Raw genomic sequence first — 13,752 nt, forward strand, 5'->3', positions numbered from 1 at the left:
ATGCAGGTGAGGATGTTTATGAAGAGGCTGGAGGTGGTAACCAAAGCATGCTTGGACTGAGCGGGAGGCTAAACCCGAGGACCGTCATGTTTTAAGTCTTATGAAAACATTTAATACTTTTGTCAAACTTTAAACTTCAACCTTTGTTGCAACAACTTGTGAGACGTACAGTTTATTTCTTTTATCGAATTTTGAATGTTCACGTTTATTTAAGAAATTTTTAATTTTTTCGCAAATTTTTAAGTAGTTAAAAGTACGGTACGTTACAATTTAAGTCTTTGAGTAACTGAGTAAGCCCTAGTACTTCGCTTGTTGTAGTTGCTAAAGCTCTATATTTTACCTCTGTGGATGTTCTGGAAATAGTCACTTGTTTCTTGGTTTTCCATGAAATCAAAGCGTCACCTAAAAATACACAATCTGGTGACTAATTTTCGTGTATCAGCACATGCAGGCCAATCGGCATCTGAAAAATCATGTAATTGGATGGCAGAAGAGGCTGGAAAGAAAATCCCTTGCCCATGATTTAATTTTAGATATCTTAGAATATGATGCACAACCTTCAAATGGGAAGAACGAGATTGGGAACACAATTATACTCAATTTGTGTACTGCAAATGTGATGTTCGGTCATGACAATGTGACATAGAGTAGACGACCAATGATGTTTCTATATTGGGTGAGATATGCAAGTAATTCGAATATGTGAGACTGAGTTGAATATGGGGTTCCATAGGCACAATCACAAGCTTGGAAGCAAGGAAACCTGAACCTTCGAGTAGATGCAACGTGTAATTGTGTTGTGATAAACAAATACCATGTATCGACCGTGCTATCTCAAGACCGAGAAAGTATTTTAGAGCACCCAAATCCACAAGTTTGAATTTGCATTGGAGAACAAAATTTAACTCATGAATTAAACTAAGAGAATGTCCCGCAATGATGATGTTGTCAACATATACTAGCAAGACATAGAAAGAAGAACCCGAGCCTTTGGTGAATAAAATATAGTCAGCTTGAGATTGTATAAATCTAGATTCAAGTTGGGAGTGTACCCAAGGGAGGGAAGATCCATGTAAACTTCTTCACGTAGATCACCGTTTAGAAAGGCATTGTTGACATTCAACCGAGCAAGTTTTCAACTTTGACTAGCAGCTAGAGTGAGTAAAACTTCGACAGTGTCTAGTTTAGAAACTGGGGAAAAGGTTTCAAAGAAATCAACGCCTTCATGTTGAGTGTATCCTTTAGCAACTAACCAAGCCTTATATCTGTCTATAGATCCACGAGATTTGTGTTTTATCTTGTATACCGAACGACAACTGATGGGTTGTTTATCGAAGGAAGAAGAACCACTGACCAAGTATTGTTGGCTTCCATTGCATCAAGGTCATCACTCATTGCTGCCCTCCATGCATCAAATTTGATAGCTTGATGGAAGAACCGAGGTTCAACTTGCTCCTAATGTCCAATAACTTGTGTGCTTTCATGCATGGGGGATATTCCAAAAAGACACATACACGAGCTCTTGGAAGAAATTTTTCACAATGAGCTGATAATGTGGTTGCGAATGGAAGGCAACCAACAACGCTTTTCTGATACAACAACTCATAAGGAGATTTGTTATGAGTCCATGGTGAAGGCACATAATTTATCAAATAAGTTGCTGTCAAAATACACTCACTCAAGAAACGAATATGCACATGAGACTGAAAAACAAAGATCGAGCAACATTAAGCAAATGTTGATGTTTCCTTTCCACTATTGAATTTTGTTGAGGAGTTTGAACACATGAAAATTGATGTAATATTCATTTGTTCTGTAGCAACTCGGTGAAAGCAGGTTCTATATATATATATATATTATATATATATATATATATATATATATATATATATATATATATATATATATATATATATATATGTGAGTGAGTCTCATGTGAGACTGACTCATAGATCCTAATCTGTGATACAGGTCAACCCTACCCATATTCACAATAAAAAAGAATACTCTTAGCATAATATTTTTTCATGGATGACCCAAATAAGAGATCCGTCTCACAAATACGACCTGTGAGACCGTCTCACACAAGTTTTGCATATATATATATATATATATATATATATATATATATATATATATGTCTGAACAAAAAATAATGCATGTTTATAGGGTATATTAAATACGTTATTTTAAAATTATTTAATTAATGAGCTACGAAAGGCAATTTTATAATATTTGATGATATTTATATTAATATAATTCAAACATATTTATTAATAATCATGAAATCTCGGGATGCCCATACAAGGAAAACTACCCCCAGTTTTGAGTTTAATAACCTTTTCTTATATTTTTCAAGATCAAGTATTGAATCTTTATAATTTTTTTTTGAAAAAACTATATTTTTTGTGCTATATATTTATCTATTTGTATTGTTGGTCCTCTATTTTATAATAAATTTCAGTATTTAATTATTTTTCCAATATTATCCCGATATGTGCAATATTTTTTCCAATAAAAGTTATTAAAATTGTCAAAAATTAAAATATATATTATTTATAACGAAACTTAACAATATAAAAGACTAAGGCCGAAAACATAATTTTACCTTGAAGTCGATATTTTTGTTCATCGATCAATTTCCCATCACAAAATAGTTTCCTGATTTATACCCTAAAAAAAGAAAAAGAAAAGAAAAGAAAAATTGAATAAATTTTTGCATTAACTATGATTATATTTAAATTATGATAATTAAATAAGTAATCAAATAAAGATAAAATTGTGCATTAAATATTATTTTAACAAGTCTACCGCTGTACCGCATCATAATGACAAATTAAATGACAATAAAGCTCTCTCACTCTTGTTGCACAGAAGTTCACCACTAGGTTTCCTTTCGAAAGCATTTTCCATGTGGACCAATCCATCCCTCATGTGGACCATTCAGATACTTTATGGTATTGATTGATGCCTCCAGCAGATGGTCACATGTATGTTTATTGTCAACTCGAAATGTTGCATTTGCAAGATTACTCGCTCAAATAATAAAATTGAGGAATCAATTTCCTATATTATACAATCAAGAAAATTAGACTTGATAATGCTGGTGAATTTACTTCCCACACTTTCAATGATTATTGTATGTCTGTGGGAATCATTGTTGAGCATCATGTTGCTCATGTACATACACAGAATAGATTGGCTGAATCATTGATTAAACGTCTGCAAATGATTGCTAGACCAATGATTATGAAAACAAAGCTTCCTATTTCTATATGGGGACATGCAATTTTACATGCTGCTTCATTAATTCGCATCAGACCAAGTGCATATCATAAATACTCCCCATTGCAGCTTGCATTTGGTGAAGAACCAGACATTTCTCATCTGAGAATTTTTGGATGTATGGTGTATGTGCCTAGTGTACCATCGCAACGAAAGAAAATGGGACCTCAAAGAAAGGTTGGAATTTATATCGGTTATGATAGTCCATCAATCATTCGATATCTTGAACCTCAGACAGGCGACGTGTTCACAACACGTTTTGCTGATTGTCATTTTAATGAGGAAATCTTCCCAATGTTAGGGGGAGAACAGAAACATACCGAAAAGAAAATTACATGGTATGTATAATCATTGTTACATCTGGATCCAAGAACAAAACAATGTGAAAAAGATGTACAACAAATTGTACACTTGCAAAGAATAGCAAATCAAATACCAGATGCATTTGCAGATACAAAAGGGGTAGCTAAATCATATATACATGTTGCAAATGCCCCTGCTCGAATTGAAATTCTAAAGAAACAAATTGAAGATACTCATGATGTCATTAAACGCCTGAAGCGTGGAAGGCCAGTAGGTTCCAAGGATAAAATTCCTCGAAAAAGAGAAACACGATGATCACAAAATAAAGAATGAAGTTCCTGAAGAAACACATGATGATCACAAAATAGAGAATGATGTTCCTGAAGAAACACATGATGATGAAAATGTTCTGTCAGAACCACAAACTGACGAGAATCATGAAATCTCTATCAATTACATTAATACTGGAAAAATATGGAACCTGAAAAGATATAGAAGAAATTGAAGATATATTTTCTTATAATGTGTCAATCGACATCATAAATGATAATGAAGATCATGAACCAAAATCTTTTGGTGAATGTAAAAATTGGCAGGATTGGATAAAATGGAAAGAAGCCATCCAGGTTGAATTGGATTCGCTAAATAAACGTAATGTTTTTGGACCTATAGTCCTTACACCTGAAGGTGTAAAACCTGTTGGATACAAATGGGTTTTTATTCGAAAGAGAAATGAGAAAAATGAAATAGTAAGATATAAAGCTCGACTTGTTGCACAAAGTTTTTCTCAAAGACCTGGAATTGATTATGAAGAAACGTATTCTCCCGTGATGGATGCAATTACGTTTCGGTATTTGATTAGATTGGCAGTATCTGAAAATTTAGAAATGCGTCTTGTGGATGTTGTTACAGCTTAATTATATGGATCACTTGATAGTAATATATATATATATATATATATATATATATATATATATATATATATATATATATATATATATGAAAATCCCTGAAGGATTTAAGATGCCTGCAGCACATAGTTCAAAATCCAGAGAATGTTATTCTGTGAAATTACAAAGATCATTATATGGGTTAAAGCAATCCGGTCGAATGTGGTACAATCGACTAAGTGATCACTTGATGAAAAAGGGATATGTAAATAATTCAATATGCCATTGTGTTTTCATTAAGAAAACAACATCCGGATGCGTAATTATTGCTGTATATGTTGATGATTTAAACATCATTGGAACGAATAAGGAAATTCAAGAAAGTTGTGTCATACTTGAAGGAAGAATTTGAAATGAAGGATCTTGGAAAAACAAAGTATTGTTTGGGTTTACAAATTGAACAAAAAGAGTATGAAATGTTTGTTCACCAGACAAATTATACAGAGAAGATCCTTAAACGTTTTAATATGGATAAATCAAATCCTTTAAGTACTCCAATGATTGTTAGATCACTAAACATAGAAAAGGATCCATTCCGTCCATGTGAAGATGATGAAGATATTCTTAGTCCAGAAGTACCATATCTAAGTGCTATCGATGCCCTTATGTATCTTACAAATTGTACAAGGCCTGATATATCTTTTGACGTAAATTTTTTGGCAAGATTTAGCACATATCCAACAAAGAGACACTGGAACAGAATTAAACATATATTCCATTATCTACGAGGAACGACAGACTTTGGACTTTTATATTTAAAAGATGCTAATCCAAGTATAATTGGTTATGCCGATGCTGGATACTTATCTGATCCACACAAGGCACGTTCCCAAAATGGATATGTATTGACTCGTGGAGGCACTGCAATTTCTTGGCGTTCACAGAAACAAACGCTCGTAACAACTTCATCAAATCATGCCGAGATTATTGCACTACATGAAGTAAGCCGTGAATGTGTGTGGTTAAAATCAATGACCCAACATATCCAAATTTCATGCGGATTATCATTCGACGAGAAGCCTGTGATACTATATGAAGATAATGTTGCATGTGTTGCTCAAATGAAAGAAGGATACATAAAAAGCGATAGAACTAAACATATTCCTTCTAAGTTCTTCGCATTCACCAAGGAGCTTGAGAAGAATAAATGTATTGATGTTCGTCACATTCAATCAAGTGAAAAATCATCAGATCTCTTCACAAAGGCACTTCCTACGTCAATATTCAGAAAGCACATATATAATATTGGGATGCGCAATCTACGAAATTTGTGAAGATATGTTCGTGTCAACATGAGGAGGAGTTTACGTGACTCCACTCTTTTTCCCTTACTATGATTTTTAATTATCCCAATGGTTTTTTCCTAGTAAGGTTTTTAACGAGTCAGTATAAAAACACGTAATGAAGACAACCATTATGATCATAATCACAAGGAGGAGTGTTGAAAAATAATATTTAAAATGTGTGTATTGAATATTTGAGTGTTGAATATTTGAATGTTGAAAATAAGAGTTGTAAATATTGAAAATTAGTGTCTGATGATGTAGGTAATGAAGTATTTTATTTTCGGATTATTTGTAAAGATTTCCTATAAATAAATCTCTCATTCGTGAATAAAATCACAATTGAGTAGAGAGAAAAATATTATAAAGTGTGTAGTTTGATAAATTTTGAGAGTTTGAGATTTTTATTTTTTACCATAAATTTTTATTTTTTCACAACAAAACTGTACATTAAATATTATTTTAACAAGTCTACCGCTGTACCGCATCATAATGACAAATTAAAGACAATAAAGCTCTCTCTCTCACTCTTGTCGCATAGAACTTCACCACTAGGTTTCCTTTCGAAAGCATTTTCTTAGTTTGCTCCGAAAAATTGAAGAAGGATGAGGCAAGAAGAGAAGCTCAAGATTGTGATGTATCCATGGCTGGCCATGGGCCATCACACCACATTTCTTCACCTCTCCAACAAACTCGCCGAAAGAGGCCACACAATCTTCTTCCTCCTCCCCACCAAAACACAGTCCAAACTGAAGCCAATTCAATCTCCACCCGGATCTCATAAGCTTCATACCGATCACAATCCCGCATGTCGAAGGACTCCCCCAAGGTGCCGAGACCACTGCAGATATTCCCTTTCAGATGGGTCCGCTTCTCAGGCACGCGATGGATCTCACACAACCCCTGGTTGATTCTTTGCTCAAAGAAATCAAGCCCCATCTCGTGTTCTTCGACTTCACGCATTGGTTGCCAGCTTTGGCACGGAGATTAGGGATCAAATCCGTTTTTTATAATATCGTGAGTTCTGTCTCTCTGGGATACCTCCTTCACCATATGCCTGACGCTGATGCTTTGTCAGAACCTCCCACTGATTTCCCTCCATCGGCGGTCAAGCTTTACCCGCACGAAGTGCGTTCGGGGAGGGAATGGGCAACTTCGAAGGAATATGGATCTGACATGACTATTCTGCAACGCTTCGCTCTGTCAGTGGATGAATGTGATGCACTGGGATTCAAATCCTGCAGAGAAATGGAGGGGAAATACTGTGAATTTCTTGAAAAAAAGCACAAGAAACCGGTGATTCTAGCAGGCCCCGTGTTACCAGATCCACCGACGGTAAGTCTAGACGAGACATGGGCGAATTGGCTGGATCAGTTCGAAGCCAAATCAGTGATCTTCTGCGCATTCGGCAGCGAGGCCATTCTAAAACCGGATCAATTTCAAGAACTGGTTCTGGGTTTAGAAATCACAGGTCTTCCATTTCTAGCTGCACTTAAACCACCCGAAGGATGTAATACCGTAGAAGAAGCACTGCCCGAAGGCTTCAAGAACAGAACTGAGAAAAGAGGCGTCATCCATGGAGGTTGGGTGCAGCAACAGCTGATCCTATCCCACCCTTCGATCGGATGCTTCGTCACGCATTGCGGGTCGGGTTCGTTGTCGGAGGGGTTGGTGAGCGAATGCCAGTTGGTGTTGATACCACATGTGGGTGACCAATTCATCAATGCAAGATTTATGGGGGGAGAGTTGAGGGTGGGACTTGAAGTGAAGAAAGGAGAAGAAGATGGATTGTTCACAAAAGAGGCTGTGACGGAGACGATCAAATTGGTGATGGAAGAAGAGAGTGAGATTGGGAATGAAATCAGGGCAAATCATGGAAAGTGGAGGGATTTCTTGCTGACCAAACAGCTCGAAGATTCTTACACGGATGAGTTTGTTCAGAAACTGACAAGCCTTGTAACTTCAAATAAAATTTGTATTCAACATGTTTACCCAGTTTAATATGATTTATTTTAGATTTGTAAGGAGATTCGAACTCGAAGAACCAATTAATTTAGTAGAAGATGAGATCTTTCAGTTATAAACTCGGTCTTAGTTTAATGTGATTTTGTACTTTGTGAACTTTGGAATTTTTTATTTTAATTCCTAAATTGAGTGACATAGCAAAATCTCTCTATATTAGGACAGTCGAATTTTATTATTTAATTGATAAATTAATAATTTTTTATTTTAAAGGAATTTTTTTCAACTCATAAATTTAATATCACAAAACTCATGTTGTAATAATGAGTGATATTTTTGAATTTATATAAAAAACTAATTTCGTTGTACACATATATTTATAAAAACTAACAAGTGATATTAATTGCATTTAATAATCAAATAATATTATCTTCTATTAGTTAAAGAGCCGTTAGTTTGATTGGTTTTCAAAGTGAAACTTTTAATTTGATTTACCTTAATTTTTAGGTTTAAATTATATAATTTAATTATAATATATCTGACATAAAAAATCTCAAGTTTCATTGAGAATTTTGTTCTATTATTAAGAAAAGAACCCAACACCTTCAAAACGTGGATGAGTTCCATAATTTCTGAAAATGTACAATTATTGATGTGGGGTTGGAGAAAAAGAACTTGTCGGCAGAGGAAACAATTATTGATTGTATGGTGCAATTTGGTAATGTTGAAATTAGATAGACACACACTTATATTTTGTTGTTGTTCTTCTGCTTGAATTACACGTACATGAAGAACCACTTTATATTTGAACAAAGACATCTATAATAAACTAAGACTAGTCAACAATATTAAAATGATGACAACTCTCGAGATCAATTCTTCAATCTTCAAGCCTTCCTTGACCATCATTTCCTATGCAATTCTAGAAGGTTACATACAAACTTTGATATCCCAAGATCGCAAATTAATTCAATTAACAACACATTCTTAATTTCGTATCAGAGCTAGCTCTTCTAAGAAGAACATTTGAAGAAAACTGTGTCTTAAATTATCTTGTTTTAAAATAGTTTTTAAAGTATTTGATGCTATTTTCTAAACTATTTGAAAATTTTTATATATCGGTTTTCAGTAAAGAGTTGAGAGGATTGACACTGCAACTAACATTGTCGCCACTTGTCTAGACTCTTAGCTTTGGGATTTTAATCAGCCTGGAGGGTATTGAGCTTCATATGCCCAGATGCAGAACTAAATTGTTCAGTGAACAAGATTTCAGTTGCGAGCCAACCAGTTCAGTAACATACAAAGAAAGCTTAGCCATACTGGGATGTTGGATGATTAAAGTGGAGGTTAATCATCAACAATATTTCGCCACTTCATTGATATATCTTATCAATACGGTTCAACATCAGTTGAGTTAATTTGAGTCTGCTTGACCAGTTAGCCTGCAAAGAAGTCAAGTTCAAGGCAGTTTAACTTGTTTCTCTAGCAAATTGAACTCACAACCAGGAAGTTGTTCAAATGATAAAGGCAACCAGTTGCTGAAGTATCCAGTTCTGTCATATACAAACTGACTGATAATCGATTTTATTTAAAAAGCAATTGAAGTAGCAATTTCTTTTCAACTGATGTATTGAAATGTAAAACTAATTTTATGTGAATAAATAAACATCATGTTCATCCAGTTGAGTTTCAGTGTGACTTAATTGTTATATTCAGACTTCTTGCCTACATTATTTGAATGATTGAAATTTGCCAAGTGAGCATATATATTTATGTTTTTCAAAGGGGTTTTCAATTCTGTTTTGGAGGGAGATTTTTTCTTTTACCCTCTATATTTTTATGTATTTTTCAAACCGTCTTCTATTCAGTTTTGGAGGAGGAGTTTTTCTTTTATCCTCTATCTTTAAATTTTTTTCAGAAATTCTTTAATTCAGTTCTTGAGGGGGAGATTTTAAAGATGTTTGAATGTACTAACCCTTGAATTGAATATATTGTGCTTAACTGCTCAAGTTTTGTGATCATCAAAAAGGGGAAGATTGGTGAAATTTTTCAAGTTCGCAATCTTGATTTTGATGTTAACAAAACTTTTTATTTTGTGTTACTAATAATCTACCTTAGTGTGAAACTATGATCATTTACGAGCTGTTTACATAGCAAACTGAAGACGTAACTAATCTCACAAACTAAATCAGTCTAACTGTTACGTCAATTGAGCAGTTCAGTTGATTGTCCAGTTGATAGGTGGTTAACAAGGAGAACCTCAGAAGCCTGGCCAGCCGAAAGAATGTTCAACTGATGAAGAGCCCAGCTGACCAGTTCAACAGAACGAGAGTGAAATCAGTTCAACTGATGAGTCAACTGATTTCACTAGCCCAACTGAAGATCAGTTCAGCTGACTAGTTCGGAGCACCAGTCATGAAACTTCCTGTCCTTTTTATTGCTTTAAAATTACTAGAATTTTTTTTTTAATTCGGCCAACTCAAAAACCCGTAAAAATATTTTTATAAAATATTTTGCCCTTTTTAAATAAAACCTCAATACTAGTATTTTCAAAATTCAAGTGAAATAATCATAAAGCAAAATCGTCTACTGGTTTACCAAACCTATAAAGCAATAATTTGAAAAGTATAGCCCATACTAAACCTCTCAAAAACCTCTTAAAAACATAAGTAAATAGTCTTAAAATCAGTAAATGAAATCATAAAGCATAATGCGGAAAATATAGCGCTGGTCCTCGGGTTGTGTGCGCCTTCAGTCCACTCAAATCACTCATCAAGTCCTCCCTAAATACCACTTGCATCCATCACACCTAGTGAGTCTAAAGACTTAACATACCATAATCTTTATAACGAGTAATACAGTCAACATATAACGGTGAAAAATACTTGTACTTAAAATATCGTTTTCATGAAGATGCATAAACATAAACATTTTCATGGTGCATAAAACTTTAAACATAAACATTTTCATGACATGCATAAATAAATCCTTAACTTTTCCTCAACATGACATGAACATTTAACATGATCATAAACATTTTCCTTTATCTTTAGTTGAATTCAGATCGTTAATTGTGACTTTCCTCAACATGACATGATGATGGATCCATCTACATAAAACCACAGTACTGGGCGGCGGGGACATCAGCGACACTCTCACCGGTCAACTGAGCCTTGGCCTAACATAATCGAATAGAAATACGATCGTCGGGGCTCCCTCTGGGGCCTTTTCCCATAAATGGGCTCCCTCTGGGGCCTTCTCCCCTCACGATATTCCCATTCTTCCTCAAACCTCATAACCTCATATTCGCAATAATGGAAACACGATCGTCGGGCTCCCACTTGGACCATAACCCTCACGATGTCGCCATTATTAACGAATTAGTCACAATCACTTCACTTCCTTCAACATTTTTCATTCACATCACGTTATAAAAATCGTGAATAATACTTACATTTTCATTTTGAAACAAGCATGCAACATGTATTTTAAACGTCTTCTTAAAACCGTAAAATCCCTTAGACATTTAAAAATCATTCTTAAATCATTGGAAATTCATAAACATATAAAAATAATCATATTTTCATAAAAACAGCATTTCGGGCACTGCCATGACCTTTACTAATTTCTCGGTGTAAAAAGACCGTTTTACCCCTGGACTCGACATTTTTTGTTTTCGACTTTTTTTCGTGATTTCACGACTCTAACATGTCCCAAATAATTATTTAAGCTTACATGAATTTTTTCGTAATTTTATTTGGCTTAAATGTTAGACTTTTTCATTTATCTTTAATTAATTGTTTTAACGGTGTTTTAATCCCGAAAAATACCAACTTTAATATAAAATTCCTAAATTCTAAATTTAGTCTTTTTATATTATTTTAGCACTTATGGACCACGACTCGACCCCCGTGAGCCGTTTTCCAATTTTTCTTTGTTTTAAAAACCCTATTTGACACCTAATTTTCACCCCCGAGCCAACTCTCGATTTTCACGAGTTACCCCCGAACAATATCGAGCCAAAACTTGACCAACATTCCAAAGTACCCTACTGGACTCTAAGTTCACCAAGAATTCACCCTAAAACCCAAAAACAAGCTGCCCCAAGAAGCACCTATTCTGGCCGAGAGTTGTGAGGTGTGTGGACTCCTTGTTTGCTGTGTTAGGGACCCTAGCCAACGAATCTAGCCGTGAACCAGTGTGTTGTGCACCCCATAAGGACCCTAATGAACCACCCTGGCCAGCCCGTACCCCATGCATCGAGCCCCTGGCCCCTGCAGCCGAGCGAAGACACCCACAGCTGCTATCTTATTTTCTCGGGTAGAGTCCTAGCTTGGCTAGGACACTTTCCCGACCCTTAGCGTGAGTCATACAATGTCTAGGACTCCCTCCATGACTCACTCAAGGCCTTGGCTAGCCCCTGGAACCAGCCAACCTGAGCCCCAACCCCTGCGCCACAGAAACCGAACCCCATCCCCTTGACAGCAGAATTCGGTTTCTGCATGTTCTTGTTTCCTTTCTTTCTTTCTTTCTTTCTTTCTTGGTTTTAGTCAATTCATGTGTGGTGTGTGGGACTCCAAAACACGTGTAATACTTACCTATCCATGCCTAGACCTCATGGCAGCCCCTTGGTATAACAAAAACGTGTATCATGGCATGCAACAAGAGATACATAAATCATGACAAAAAAGAGAAACAAAGACAACAACTTTCGGTTTTCATGATTTATAACCAAAACCTATTGAACAAAAAAAACATATTATGACATGATGGGTGAGAAAAGAGATTAAGGTGTGCCTTTGCGTGTTATACGCTCTAATAATCGTTGGCGATGAAGAACGGGAGACGACTTTGGCTTGTGCTTGCTGTTGGACCCTTCGAAACAATCCTCAAAGTGATATGGTGTGTATTGCCGTGAGTTTAAGGGAGAGGGGTAGGGAATTTTCAGAAATAAAAACTAGGTGGCCGATGGATTTGTATCTAGCATAGGGTTTTGTGATCAATTTACTACTTTTTATACTAATTTATTTGCTAAGTAGGCTCTAGGCCTATTAAGCCACAAAATTCAAGCCCATTAGATTTAATTAGGATTAATAAAATTTTAACCAAAGTTTTGATTAATTAAACATGTAAATTTATTAGCCGGGTTGCCAAAACGTTCGTATTTTAGTTGCAAAACCAACACCGATAAAATTTGCACCCCGGCGTATAAAATCACCTCAAAAACTCTTAATTTCACAAAAATACTAAAAAGCATCGACCATCTTTTAAATAATTAAAAATAATTATTTAATAAAAATATTTTACGTTTTCTTCAGCCCTCGGTCCCCGTTACTCCGTCGTCGCTTGAATATTCCTAAAATACCATTTTATGCATGATGACAATAAAGATCTCCTTTAGCACATAAACAAATATGTCACATAATTAATTAGCAATTAAAATCAATTAATTACTCATTTTTCATTATTTCCAAGGTCGCATGCAGTTGGATTACGTCGTCTTAATTTTGGACCTTACAATTTCTCCCCCCTTAAATAAAATATCGTCCTTGAAATTTAGAACTTACCGAATAAATCTGGATAGAGACTCTTCAAGTCTCTCTCGGTTTCCCAAGTAGCTTCCTCTTCCGAGTGATTCAGCCACTTGACCTTGACCATTGGAACGACTTTGTTACGCAATCGTCTTTCTTGTCTAGCCAAAATCTGGACGGGTCTTTCCTCATAAGTCATATTTGGAGTTAGTTGAAGAGGTTCATAATTAAGCACATGTGACGCGTTAGACATGTACTTTCGCAGCATCGAAATGTGGAACACATTGTAAACTCCAGAAAGTGTGGGTGGCAATGCCACTCTATAAGCTAGTGTCCCAATCCTCTCCAAAATCTCGAACGGACCAATAAATCTCGGACTAAGCTTGTCTTTCTTGCCAAAGCGCATAACACCCTTCATAGGTGCTTTTTTCACAAATA

General features: G+C 35.3%; 1 pseudogene; it reads left to right on the plus strand.

Annotated features, from left to right (window-relative positions):
• Nucleotides 1–6,323: 6,323 nt before the first annotated feature.
• LOC140828178 (cyanidin 3-O-galactoside 2''-O-xylosyltransferase FGGT1-like) lies at nt 6,324–8,055 on the plus strand (annotated as a pseudogene).
• The last annotated feature ends 5,697 nt before the right edge of the window (nt 8,056–13,752 follow it).

This window comes from Primulina eburnea, chromosome 1, assembly GCF_022965805.1.
Source record: "Primulina eburnea isolate SZY01 chromosome 1, ASM2296580v1, whole genome shotgun sequence".
In the NCBI taxonomy this organism is placed as follows: Eukaryota; Viridiplantae; Streptophyta; class Magnoliopsida; order Lamiales; family Gesneriaceae; genus Primulina; species Primulina eburnea.